At 36.7% G+C, this 14956-nt stretch overlaps 1 protein-coding gene across 2 annotated transcripts in view; it reads right to left on the bottom strand.

The window, feature by feature from the left end:
* LOC145663205 (glutamate receptor ionotropic, kainate 2-like) overlaps nucleotides 1-14602 on the bottom strand; it is a 270446-nt gene extending 255844 nt beyond the window's left edge. For both annotated transcript variants that reach the window (XM_081729561.1, XM_081729567.1), the window contains exon 1: nucleotides 14465-14602. The gene's annotated coding sequence lies outside the window, so the exon portion shown is untranslated. The remainder of the gene's footprint in view (nucleotides 1-14464) is intronic.
* Between the last annotated feature and the right edge of the window lie 354 nt (nucleotides 14603-14956).

Genomic DNA, 14956 nt, shown 5'->3' with positions numbered 1-14956 from the left:
CGGAAACACTTGAAAAATATAATAAAATTAATTCTACGTGTATTACGCACTGGACATTGCTATAGCTTGCTTCAACAATATTATATTACTATTTTTCTGTTTACGTAGCATATTTTGCGCCTTTATAAGCACATAGAGGATTTGTATACATTAATCAATGTGTACAATTTGAGAACAGGAGCCTTTAATTTCAATCTATATTGTTTTCATTGTTGTGTCGAAACAATTGAATATTAACTTATGACGTTATAAGGGACACTGCATGACAGTTTTCTGGTTTATTTGCACGACATAACTCATTTTCGACAAAAATGTCACATAGCGGTTTTTCGAGGCGCAGCGACGTTATGAAACATCTAATACCGATTTGCAGATTATTAGTGAGACGCTCAATGCTTCTCTAAAAGACATAACAGTCGTTGTTGATGACGACACAGATCTCTTGTCTTACGTATTCATTATATACCAGACATGCTTCGCAATGTGAACCTATGCCCTGAACCAAAAAAGAATACAAAAGATGTATAAGTGTATGATATTAAAACTTGCAAAAGTCTTAAGTGATACTGTTTGCGACAACATACTATTCTCCCATGCAATTCTGGAATGTGACACATCACGACTATAAACAATAGGAAAATCATAAGCTTTTAAATTATTAGGTAAATATAAAGAATTTCGAAACCATACATCGATAGCCAAACCGCAGATGGCTGAGAAAGAAGACATAATTAGGTCTAGAAAAGCAGCAGTAGCTCTATTGTATAGTGGACAGCCAGATGAAACATTGCAGCAAACCCTTACGCGGATGTTCACCAGAAAAATGGCTATCAATGCTTTTCACGTGGAACCTGAAGTATTGCCGTGCACTGAAGATGCCTGCTCGCATCAGTTTGCGTGTCTACTATCAATTGCAGCAGTGGCTAGGTCATAACATTTAAACACCCATTGACACAGCTGCTGCGTTCATGATTTAAATCTCAAAAGCTCAGCCCCTAAATAAGATAAAATGATAATTTTGGTATCAATGTATATCTGAAGGATGAAGCTTTTCGGGCGGGCGCGATGGCTCAGTGGTAGAGCGTTCACCTCCGGTGCTGCTTGGGGTCCCTGGTTCGATCCCTGCTCGCGCCGTGTGGACTTTGTGGTGGACAAAAACCGTGCTCGTGGGTTTTCTCGGTGTTCTCCCGTTTCTTCCCACTTTCTTCATTCCACCATTTCACTCATCTCTCATTATCACCGTCTCCTTTAGCCTAATCGGCATAACCGTGGGACGTAAAACTTAAAGATTTTGAAGCTTTTCGATATTATGTACGGTATATGATGGTACCACGTCTGATGGGGAAGGGTGAAGTTTGTGTGTTTTTTTTTTTGCATCAGTTTTTTGGGGGGCTCTTCTTCCCCTGGGGATACACTCATAAACATTGGTATGTGAAGCAATGAAGTAGTCCACTGCATAGTAATATCCTGTATGTGTATTTGTTGCTTATATGGGGGAAGAGGGGGAAGCAAAATTGACCAATTTTTTTCAGTCTCAGTTTTTACACAAGTTACATTTGTCTTCAGGAAAATTTACTCTTTTTCTTCTACAAAAATGTTATTTCGTTGAAATCTGCGTTCCATAAGCTTTCCAACGATGTATCAATCATGATCTTGTGATAATTAGGAGGGTTACAACTCACAAGGGTCGCCAACGCGAAGGTCTGCCACAGCCCTTTGAAAATGATATACAGGGCCTTTTTTTATAGGAATTTCTTCCTGAATTTTTATCTCTCTTTGCATTGCAGCAATGGTTGCTTTTTTATATTATTGTCATAAAATTATTTGCTACACATTAGCTATAATTTTATCAGCGTATGGTGACTACAAGGGTTGCCAGGGACCACAAATTCTATTTTTCTCATCATCTAATACACCGTATATAGTATTTTGTTAGGTATCATGTTAAATGATAAATTTCAGACCTTATCAGATGGAATTCAATTTTAGGCTTTATGTATTCGTTTTCAACACACTTCAATTGATTAAAATCGTTGATAACGATTCTGTTGCAATTTTGTTCCTCATCACTGCTTTCCAGAACTAAATTGACTGTACTATTTAGCCTAACGTGGGATGCAAAACTGCAAGATTTCATTTTCATGGATTTTCATCATTTCCGAATTCAACAGTCGAGACAAACTCATTCTTGGGACACTAAATCTGAGTTTTTTTTTTAAATAAACGCTTTTCGAGATCTCTTAATTTTCGCTCTATAGAAATTAGCATCGAATCTGGAAGTACTACTAAATTTCAACCACTTCCGGTTTTGGTATATACTTTCTATATATAATGTGGGTGGTGATGGTAGTTTCCCTTAAGAACTGAATTCATTGTTAAAAACCAGTTATCGCTATTGATTTTCCATTCTTCTTCTATGGCAATAAACGTTGAAACCGGAAATAGCTTATTTGCACCGCTTTCGGTTTAATATGAGGTTAACGGAGAAGATTGAACTTATTTTTAGAACGATGAATTGATTTCAAAAAACGGTTTCTTCATATCTCTTATCGCTTTATCTCTATGGAAGTCAATATTGAATAAGGAAGTACTAGTAATTTCCAACCACTTCCGGGTTTCCGTAGAGTGTTGTGAATGATGATGGTATGTTCTCATGAGAAGTTTAATCGATTGAGAAAAACGTTTCTCGACATCTATTAACGTTTCTCTCTATGGGGAACAACGTTGAAACCGGAAGTAGTAAATTTCTATCTCTTCTGGTTTCAATAGATTTTTAACGGAGGAGATGAAGTGTATTCTTGGGATGCTGAATCGATTACAACAATCAATTCTCAATACATTTTCCATTTTTGCTGTATGAAAATAGTATTTATACCGAAAATATTAGTAAATTTCAACCACTTGCTATTTTTGTAGAGTTTTTTTTTGTGGGGGGGGGGTAACGATATGTTCTTTTCAGACGATGAATCGATTGCAAAAAGCCGCTTATTGATATCTATTACTGTTTCTGTTTGGAACAACGTTAAAACTGGAAATGTTTGATTTTGCCACTTCCGATTCGAATAGGAAGTTAATGGAGAAGATGAAACCTATTCTTTTAACACGGAATCGTTTGGATAAAATACGCTTCTCGATTTACTTTTATCGTTTCTGCTCCATGGAATAAACATTGAAACAGGAAATGGATAATTTCTACCACTTCCGGATAAATCAGAGGGTTAACGGAAGAAATAGAACCTATTCTTGAGACGCTGAATCCATTGAAAAAAAGAAAAAGAAAAAAGACAGAAAGCTTTTTGTATATCTTACTGCTTTTTCTCTATAGAAACCAGTATTGAAACTGGAAATAATAATAAATTTAAACTACTTCCGGTTTTTATAGAGTGTTGTGGGCAGTGACGATATATTGTTTAAAGATCCTTAATTGATTGCAAATAAATAAATAAATAAAGAACTTGTCGCTAGCTATTACCGTTTTCGTTTTATTACAATAAACGTAGCAACAGTGAGTGGTTAATTGCATCCACTTTTGGTTTGAATAGAAGGTTAATGGAGAAAATGAACCTATCCTATGAATATTTTTATTAAAGGTCTGAAATCTTTCTAGTGTCCATTTCTCAATGTAATTGAGGAGTTATATGCAATAGTGGCCCATACCGGCATAGAACGTTTTTAGGGAGATTGCATTTTTAAAATCTTGGTATTAATTTTATATATCTGCAAAATTTCATTCCTATATCTTAAGTCTTAACATTGCTACAGTGAAGGAAAAGAGGTCGTCGTGAGACGAAAGCGAGTTATCTGCTGCAGTTATATTGGTGGGAAATTTGTTTGAACAACGTTGAACATGTCACAGGATGTTAGCACGAGTTTGCACGAGTTAGATTATAATGCGAAGATAGAAAAAAGACAAGTCAAAAAGGGATCCTTATGCAAAGAAAGAGAAAAGGAACTTAAATTAGAGCTATACAACCATTAGTGGCAAAGATACTCCTGAAAAGCAATTTCCATTGGTGGACAGGTGCTGTAAAGGTAAATGTTGCTAACTAACTAACTCTATGGCCTATGAAACCCGGAGGTTCAATGCCGCGTTCACAAAAGCTCTCCACTGACTTCTATTCTTAGCTAACTCCATCCAGTTTCTACTTTGTATTCCTATCTCTGAGAGATCCATCTTAATATTGTCCCATTATCTGCGCCAAAGTCTTCTTATGGTCGTTTTCGATGGGTCTTCCAGTCAAGACTTTGAAAGCGTTTCTACTTTCTTCCATTCTAGCTACATGACCTGCCCACCTAAGCCTCCTAGACTTGACGACCCTAACAATGTTGGGTAAACCGTATATATTATGTAGTTCCTCGTTATGAAGTTTCCGCCATTCCCCATTCCCGTTCCTCTTGGGTCCGAATATTCATCTCAGGATCTTGTTCTGAAATACTTTCAGTCTATGTTCTTCCCTCAGAGTAAGCGACCATGTTTCGCAACCATACAGAACAACAGGCATGATTATCGTTTTATATATTTTAAGCTTCAAAAGGTAAATGTTGCAAGAATTTAAATTCTAAGGAACAAGAAAACTCGTTTGCTTAATTTACGGAAATGGTTGAAAGGAACAATAAGATGCCCTGTTTGTTTCTTTTTCTGCTATTGTTTGGTATGAGGAAGTGTTCCGTCAAGCGTTCCAAATCGTAAACCAAGAACAAAACGATGGGTATGCAGATGATCTTTAAGAGTATGTTTTACCAGCCCTACATAATGCATAAACTGTTTCTAGTATCCAGCACTGTTATGTCCAATTTCTACGTAATAAATTGGCTACTTTAATGCATTATTGTTACACATATATTGTTCTGTTTACTTTATAATGTGTTCATTATTTCGTAACTACGTTTCTTTATTCATTTTCACCGAGTCTATCACACGACTGCTGCGATACATATACGAGAGAATCCTGCAAAGTCGTTCTCTCTAAAAAGGGCCCATGTAAGAGTTTTAAAAAACATTCATATTTATGTTATAGTGAAACAAACAGTTAGTATTTTGTAGAAGAAAAGAATAAATCTATGTTTCTCTTGTATGGTGCACATGTGCAAACGTTAAATAAAAAAATATATATCTATATTTGAAATGTTTACATGCGATTTTCTCAGAATATGGTTTCTCGTTATGAACCCTTATTACATAGAACTCCTCAATTATAACATTTTGTTAAAAAGAAATTCCTAAGCCTTCTTCTTCTAGATTGAATGCATCATTAAGTACTTCACTACTTATAATCTCCTTCTCTTGTCTTGATTCTCAGCATAAACGGACCATTGCTATTGTTTTTTTCGTTCGCACTGTAAATTTGATTAATTATCAATTTTTATTTCATTATAATTTTCTTGTTGAAAAGAAGTAAGAAAATGGAAGAAGCAATTCGAATAACTTTGGAATCTAATACACATTGCAGAAATGTTCAAATGTACAATTTCGTTGAATGACAGAAAGTAGATTATTTCTGTCAATTGAATATCGAGGAGTTTTTTTTTTTTTTTTTTTTTTTTTTTAATCGCATGAATGATATTCACTTATGTTTGCAGGGAAAGCAGAACATTTTAGCACCCCGAAAAATTTCTTCGGGGCAGGAGATTGTGTGTAAAGCCAAGATTTTCCTGGCTAAACCAGGACGTCTAGCATTCCTACATATACAAATCGATAGGTTTAATACGAGATATATTCAAAATGAAACCAAACTTTTGAAATAGCACGCCAACCGGTAAACGAATGCTCTGCGGCTACCGAGTGCATTCAGCGGCAGTTTCAGACAGCAAACTGCCATTTTCCTAGTTTTGCTATGACCCTTAATCGCCGAGCTACATCCAGTGAAGTGAGCACGTGCACATGGTGTTCGTCGGTTTAATGACAGAGGAATGACAAGTACAGTAACAATGACAGAGTTTGACGAACAACGTCATCATCATAGGTATTCTGCCTTTATTGGCAGGTCACTTGCCGCAGCTGAGAAGCTTCCATGCTCCACGGTCCTCCGCTAACCTTTTCGTCTTCGCGTATGATCTTTCTGTTTTAATATCATCCATTAATTGTAGTCTCCTTCGCCCCCTCCCTCTCTTTCCCGCCACCATAACCTCTAGGACGTCCCTCATGATACAATCTCTTCTTAGGCAATGTCCCAACCAGTTTCTCTTCCTCTTCCTAATAATATCTAAAAGTGTTCTTTTCTCACCCACCATTTCTAACACTCTCTCATTCGTTTTCCGCTCGACCCAACTAACTCTAACGTTTCCGCCCCATACAGCACAACACTCCACACGAAGCATTTTATGAGTCTTTTTCTCAACTCTTTGTTCAAGGTCCCACAAAACAGACTTTTCTCTCTTTTAAAGGCTTCTTTCGCCATTCCTATCCTTGCTTTTATTTCACGTTCGCATTTCATGTCATTACTAAGAACACTACCCAGGTATCGAAAACTATTCACTTGTTCTATTTTCTCCCCTCCTACTTTTATATTTGACACAGACCCCTTCGTTCCAATCACCATCAATCACCATGGCTTTTGTCTTTCTAACATTTATTTTCATCCCATATTCTTCAAAGTCCCTTCTCATTTTTTCTAACATTTTATTGATTTTCTTTTCAGATTCTGCAACAAGGGCCATATCGTCTGCAAATCTTATGGATTTAATCATTCTACCTCCTACCGAAATGCCATTATCATCATGTAGGCTCTTTTTCACTATCTCTTCTAGATAGACATTAAATAGTGTTGGCGAGAGGCAGCATCCTTGTCGAACTCCCCTTCCAATTGCACTCTCTTCAGTCAGTTCTTCCCCTATCCTAACACTTACTTGTTAGTTCATGTATAAGTTTCTTATGAGTCTTCTATCTTTCCATTCCAACCCTATCTTTGTTATAACTCCCAACAACAATTCCCAATTCACGCGGTCAAAAGCCTTTTCTAGATCAATAAATACAACATACACCTCTTTCCCTTTTTCTATAAATCTTTCACCGATCACCCTTAATAATCCAATAGCATCTCTTGTGCCCTTGCCTCTTCTGAACCCGAACTGCTCTTCCTCAACATCTTTATTTGTTCTTCCATATAACTTTCTGTTCAGTATTCGGAGCAGAATTTTAGCTGCATGAGATATGAGACTAATAGTTCTATAATCCTCACATCTCTTTGGGTTCGATTTCTTAGCCATCGGTATCATAATCGTTTTCAGAAAGTCTCTTGGCCATTCTCCTGTTTCATATATTTCATTGCATAGTCGCCAAGTTGGCGGAAATCATAGTGATTGGTACGGCAACTTGGACATTAGTCCCAGGCGTGGTCAGAGTGACTTTAACGGCTGGGATACTGCGGGGTGGAAGGCAACGGGAAACCACCACTCTATTTTCCCTAGTTTGCTAGCAGCGAAAAGAGAACATATGAACAATGGTTTTTCGCAGGTAAGACTTATATGAGAGTAGGGATAGACCGTGTAGCCTAAATGTTGAAGTGGAAAATGAAGTAGGCGAGGATGATAAAGGATTTAGTATTCTTCGGGATGAGTTTGAAAAGGCTATATCCGAGATTAGGAATGGAAAGGCAACAGGAATAGATAACATACCAATTGAATTCATTAAAAATATAGGAGACAAGGGAAAGAAAGAATTGTGGCGACTGCGACGAACAACGTATGTGTATGAAATTTTGTTATAAGCTTGGTAAAAACATTTACAGAGACATTTCAATTGCTTTTCAATTCATTCAAGGCCTCATCGTCCAAAAACAAGCGCACATGACTCGGTCAAAGATCAAGGTTATGTTGGTTGTGGTTTTTGATTGAAAAGTCATTGTCTATCGTGAATTTGTATCACGTGGTCAGATGTTAAACAAACATATTTTCGCGTGGTTGAGGGATGTTGTGAGTAGGAAGAAGCCTGAAATGGGGGAAAACTAGACTTGGATGGTGCACCATGCCGATGCGCCTACTCAAGCTTCGCTACTCATCCGCAGTTATCTGGGAAAACATCGGACTCCCGTGGTACCCCAACCACTATATTCTCCGGACTTTGCGATAGCAGACGTTTTTCTGTTCCTCAAACTTAAAATCACTTTGCAAGGTCGTTGTTTCCAAACCATAGAGGAGATTCAGGACAATGAGACAAGAGACCTTAGCACCATCCCAGGAATTGCGTTCCAGGAAGCTTTCTAAAAATGGTAGAATCGTTGGAAATGGTGTATTACCAGTAGAGGAGGCTACCACTAGAGGGGGACAGTGTTTAAAATGTTGTAGAATGTGCAATAAAGTTGTTATAGCAAAGTTCGGATTCTTTCTGAACACATCTCGTATTTTTAAACAGTAAAAGATTAGGAATTGAAAGGAAATTCTTTACTCACCAATTTAGTCAAATCATTATTGTGTGATTTTAGGAGTAAAGCTCTCTTTACTCTAAATAGCAGAGGGTTATGCCCCTCTTTGGCAGAATAGATTTCAATGAGGTAAATAAAATTATATGAATAAGTTTAAATTCTCATTTATAGTTTTTGAGAAAATCGATCCCCCCAAAAACTACTTTTCATATAAACCTAAAAAATTATGCTGTATCAGGTCCGCAACTAGAGGGGGGCTAGGGGATCTCGCCTCCCTAAACTTCTCGTGGTCCCTCCAGATCTCAACTCAAAAAACACAATTTAGATATGTGCAAGAGAATTTTTTAATGACTTGGCCGCCCTGCTCCCCCTCAAACCTCTGTGGCTGGTTGCGGGCCTGTGCTGTATCATAACCATGTCATCTATGAAAGTTAAACTGATATTGAAACATGTTCTCAGCAAGCTTTTCACATTACGATACTGGCAAACAGTGTTGAATTCAGACATTTTCACCCGGGGGGAATGTCAACTCCTCGGGGGGGGAGGGTTGTTTTTCTGTATTTTTGCAAGAAAGCAGCATATTTAACAATTCCATTGACATACACATCTTACCTAATATTGAGACTAATTCCTGATAAATATTCAATGTCAAATTATAATTAAAAAAATAATCGTTTGATTTCATCTAAAGCATTAAATAAAGACTGGCAAAAATATTTTACACTAAACTTTAACTGCTATTTACAATAGCTATTTTGTTTATTATTTCCTATATTCAGTAGTTTCTGTTTGTTACTAATGTAGAAGTTTTTAAAAAGATTTAAATTAACTCAAATATTTTTTGTCCTAAAACACACACACACAGAAATATCTTAACAAAAGGTTATCATTCTTTCTCACACTTCTGATTCTAAATCAAGCATATTAGCCTTGGTTTCTTCACTGCATACACATCAATAGTTTAGTTTACGAAATCTTCAGTACGATTTACCTTTGGGGATCTCATGGTACGTTTGTACCATGCGCGTTTTTCATGGTACATTGCGTTATTTCTCTTCTATTTGAGCTTTTTCGTCCGTTTTTTTTGTTTTTGTTTTTCAAGTCCAGAGACATTGTAGAAGACATTACGTATGGTTTCAGACCGTCCTGCGCCCAGACATAGGAGGTGATGACGTCATAATTTTGAAATATAAATTTTCCCTTATGAAGCCTAGGTTCATTATTTTTTGGTGGGCTTATTTTTTCACGTAGAAGATTGAAATTTTGCACAAACATTCAGTCCATTGAGTAGTATTTACCAGATTTTTTGTTCCGATGTCAGTGGTAAAACAAGGGAGGAACCAGAGGGGCAAAAGGTTAAAAAAGGGATATTTTTACCCCAAAAATCCCGTTTTTCGTGATTTTCCCGCCAAACATACATGATGGAGACACGTGAGTCACACCGTCTGAAAGGCAGTTCCATTCTGAAGAGAATGACGGTCGAATTATTATTCTAGGGTAATTAGGACCGTCTCAGTGAATTTTTATCAAAATATATTTCTGTATACGGTAAAAATGGGGCATGGTCGGCACATTGTTTTTGGCGGGCCTATTTTTTCACGTGGAAGATTGAAATTTTGCACAAACATTCAATCCACCGAGTAGTATTTACCAGATTTTTTCCCGATTTCTGCGTGAAAGCAGGGGGTCAAGAGGGGCAAAAGTTGAAAAAAGGGATTTTTAGACCAAAAAATCATTTTCTTCGTGATTTTCCCGCCTTATATACATGATAGAGACACGTGAGTCATACCGTGTGAAAGGCATTTCTATTCTGAAGAGAATGATGGGCGAAACATGACCCTAGGGTAATTAGGGATGTCTCAGGAAATTTTTTCCCTGAGATCATGGTGTTTTGCGGTAATTTTGGGCATTGTGGGAATTCCTGATAAAATTTCTCCCGTCCTTACTATTCAAGATAGAAACTTGAAATTTGGTACACGCATTTAGTTTACCAAGTACTATTTATCAGATTTTTTGGAGGTCTCTACGTTCACACAGGGGGGGCCAGGGGGGCCCAAATTTGGACAAAAAAATTCCCCCTCAAAATTTTCCCTTCGACATCAATTTTCCCTCTCCTGGTATATGGTATGGGCATGCAAGTGATACCATTTGCAAGCCAGCTCTATTCTAAAGAGAATGAGGTATGACCCATGATCCTAGGATAAATAGTGACGATGCAGTAGCTGCTTGACTGAAAGTCTAAAAAAAAAACAAAAAGCCATGATCCACAAAGGGTTAGTGCCGTGTCGTGGAAAATCAGCCCTTGGCGCGAGAGTACACGACGGCACCCCCGTATATATGAGTGAGGTCGGCAGACCAGCCACGAAAGGTGAGAAAATTTTAAAAAGGAAATCATGCTTTTTCTTGATTTTGAGCACTTTTCATTACTTTTTTCCTTTCATTTTATATAATATGTGCACATGTGTTTTATTCCTCTGTTTTTCTTTCCTGCTTTTCTTTTCTTTTTCCCTCCCGAATTTTCACCCCTTACTTGCCCCTCCCCCATGGCACGGCTCTGAGCAGGATCTTCATCATCTTGAATAGCAATCTTTCACTTATACACTACTATCATATTGATAAATTCTATATAAGTCTCTAATCCAGGATGGATAATTGTTCCTCCCTGATCCCTCTAAATGACGCTCTCTGAATCTCTCCTTTTAACTGAATTATTTTTAATTAAAGAAAGGTGTGTTTACTTTAACAATCGTAAAACACATTTACGTCTGTTATTTCCGATGCGAGAAATGGGATTTAGGTGCCCTATTTCAAATAATGCAAGAACTGTACATTTTCAAGAACTGAAGTCTGTTGACATCAGAGATCACATGGAATGATCGAAAGATCTTCCCTATCTTTCCTTTCCTATCTCAACATGTGCTAGTGCTACCTACTAATATACAATATAGTGCGAGAGTATAGTACCTACTAAAATACAAACCTTTCTTCAACAGTTGACAATTTCATGTTCTGCCAAACTCGGTCATAGCGTTAAGAAATACAAGTTTTAATGGCTATTTGGTATTCTATCTTAGATGTTACATGTTTAATATTTATATAGAATGGGTCTGCGTCATTTATATGTATATTGAGAGATTGGATTTCGTCTGCACGTGCACGGAAAGAAAGCAAATAATTATGTGAAGTAATTTCTACATTTTGTGACTGAAATTTTTTGAGTTTCTCCGGGGGGGAATGAATTTTCTTCGGGGGGAGATTCCCCCCCGGGCTACCCCCTGAATTCAACCCTGCTGGCAAAGAGGCACTAAACAGTATAATTAATGTATTACACTTAATAATAATTAATGTGATACAACCCAAAATTGTGATATTAATATTTACCTGGTAATTTCTTGTTTAAATTATAATATTGTCCAAAGATAAAAAAAGACATAGCCAATCAATAGATGGCATCAAGACGAACAAAATGAGTTGCCTGAGAATAAATTCTAATGCGTAAATTTTTAGGGCTTACGTCAATATACTTTCAAATTCGTTTGGGCTCATCTAAAAAAAGCAAGAAGTTTTATTTTTTTTAAAGTTAAGCCCTTTTGACTGTGCACCAAAGATATTTGCTTGTAGCTGATGCATGTAATTGTATGTTTCTAAAAAGTGAGTTTTTAACGAGCATTTCGTTAAAGGTACGCCTAGCGAACAAGAAACGACTTTTCTTACGGGAAATAGAAGAGAATCGTCGGAAGAAATATTGCTACAGACGGCTTAATGATACTTAATAGCGTGCTTTTTTTAATGAGTTATTTTGCGGTGATTCCCAATCATTCGTTGCCATTCCTTCGGCAATTCTGCTCTCGACTATTTTTCTTTTACAACTCCAAGTTGTATTTTCTCTTTCTCTATTGAAGGTTAATTTGTATCCATCACTGCTCGCTATATGGAATACGAAATATAATTACGTGTTGCTACGTCAATTATGGCCCATTATGTAGTCAGACAGTGAGGGAGTGAATAATGTTTTGGAATACGAACCTGCCCAGTTGACCCAGGAACGCACCGACAAAGGTGTCCACCGGATCTGGACCCACCAAAAACTTTCTAGCTCAACATACATTTGTACACTTTCTCAATAAAGCTATACTTGACTAATAAGGAAATGATTGGATGCAACACGAATATTTGATCTCACACTTCCTCTGCACTCTTTCTCTTATAAAAACAATTTAGTTCTATCATCTTTTCTGAAAATATAGATTGAAATATTTTACAATTATATTACTTATCGTCTTTTCGGGTGCAGAATAATACAAGTTCAATACCACACAGACACAGTGGCTTGTTAGTATTGAACTTCCTTGAAAGTTTCGACCAATCCCAACAAACATTTCTTGGTGTGCGTCTGAGTTGATCTTACATTGTAAGTAGTTTGTAAGTACATGCATGCTACCAGTGGCGTATTTAGGAGGGGGGGGATTCTGGCCTTAAGCCCCCGAAATCTTACTTACTATAGTAAAGTATATTAAATATCTTGCAGAATTTTTACATTCTCAGGCAAAGCCCCCCCCCCCTCCGAAAGTTAGCAAAGCCTTCCCGAAACAAAATCGTAAATATCCCACTGCATGCTACTATGAAAAACAATTTTCATTAATGAGCTTTGTAGAACAAAAAAAGCTGAAATACATTGAACAATTAGCACAGTTTATCATGTGTTTAACATCTAAAAACTGTTAAAAAAAAACTGACTTTTTGAAAAGAAAAAAATCTCCAACGAAGCAAGGAGCTGTCAAGCGAGAAACGTAAACCATAAATTCTGCTTAAAACAATAAGGAGGATCACGCGAAACACATATTTCTCAATGAATAGACTCAATGAATAAGCATTAAGATAATCTAAATATTTAGAAAGGTATTAAGAGAAAGGTATATCTCTGAGCTACTACTGTATGTTACATTTAATAGAAATTTATTTTAAACGGATATAAATATGAACGAGTTACACATGTACTTATCAAGAAAGTGAAGCATTGTTACGTTATGAAGACAGTGCTATGGCATCGAAATGCTACGCTGTGTACTGTTTTTGTTCATTGTCTGTATCTAATTCAGAATTATATGTTGGAGGGTACATGGTGGTTCAGTGATAGAGCGCTGCCCGGTTCGTGGGGCCCCTGGTTCGATCCCCGGCTAAGTAAGTTTGTGGTGAATAACATCGTGTCCGGGAGTTTTCTCGGGGTGCACTCGTTTTCTCCCACTTTCTCATTCCAAAAATTCTTCCATCACCATTAATTTGCTTTAATCATTGTCTCCTTTTGCCTAATGGGTATAATCGTGGGACGTTAAATCTAAAGTTTTCATTTCATTTATGTTTTTTTTTTTTTAGTTTAATGCCTCACTTTTTGCTCCGAGGCTAAGGAAGACTGGATTATGATAATGCACGAAATGGTGGAATGACTAAAGTGTAAGGAAATGGGACAACCGCAAGAAAAGCCACGTACATGGTGTTTCTTCACCACAATGCCTGCTTGCCGCGAGCCAGAATCGATCGAACCAGGGATTCCATTCACCATGGGTGAGCGCTCTACCACTGAGCCACCGCGGCACTTATATCACCTTAACGTAACACTCCAAAGGTCTAATAGGAATTTAATAGAAATATATTAAAATATAGGAATGTATCAAGAGAGAGAGAGATCTATAAATACACGCAATTTTCTAACATGAAATATAATGTTTACATATTACATGATACTTCTTTTGATAAAAATTAGAATGAATTCAGTGCCCTTACTTTTGTTTCATTTTATACTTATACTTTCTTGGAATAGCTATAATACGATTTTTACTATCAAACATGACGGTCAACAATTTATATGGCTTTATAAAATAACAATAATACTGAAAACGACTTGTTAGTCTCTCTCTGAACGGAGAACAAATTGAAAACAAAAATTGTTTTAGAGCGTATCTCATCGTACACTGAACCCATAAATAGCTTGTTATTTTTATCTCCCAGCTCCGAATCCTCGAAATAACAGAACAACAACAACATAAATTTAACAGTAAAATGTTATGTATAATTCTGAGCATCAGAAAAAATAAGTAAATACATACGATTATTTAGTGTCTTCTGTGATGACAACTTCACTTTGGTTCGTAGTAAAGGAAGATAAAAAAAATAATGATACACAAAGCACACAGCACTGTCGTTTCTGTGAAAGTTTGAATATAGACCCTTCGCGAATGAGCCTCACCAGCTCACTGACACAGCTGGACCACGCCAGCGAGAGCTAAAGTAGATTTTTGCTCTCAGGGACATCTCGCGGGGCAAAATTGAACTATCAAAGCGACAGCATTTATTGTCTTCGATGGACTTCTCTTGTTACTTTCGAGAGAAAAAGAGAGATGTTTCACTAAAACATATACCCTGTAGCATTATAGTGATTATTGAATAAAAGTTTGAAAGCTCGAATTTAAAATAGATTCACATATCAAGAATAAATAATGATCTTTTCTTTACGGACATAATAACATTATATTACCAAATAATTTTTGTCGTACTCTATATTAGCTAATGTTTAATGCTTCTCTTTGATGTTTCTTGGT

This window comes from Thermobia domestica, chromosome 1 (genome assembly GCF_964235325.1).
Source record: "Thermobia domestica chromosome 1, izTheDome1.hap1.1, whole genome shotgun sequence".
Lineage (NCBI taxonomy): Eukaryota > Metazoa > Arthropoda > Insecta > Zygentoma > Lepismatidae > Thermobia > Thermobia domestica.
The sequence above is the reverse complement of the archived record's forward strand: the minus strand, read 5'-3'. Positions and strand labels throughout refer to the sequence as shown.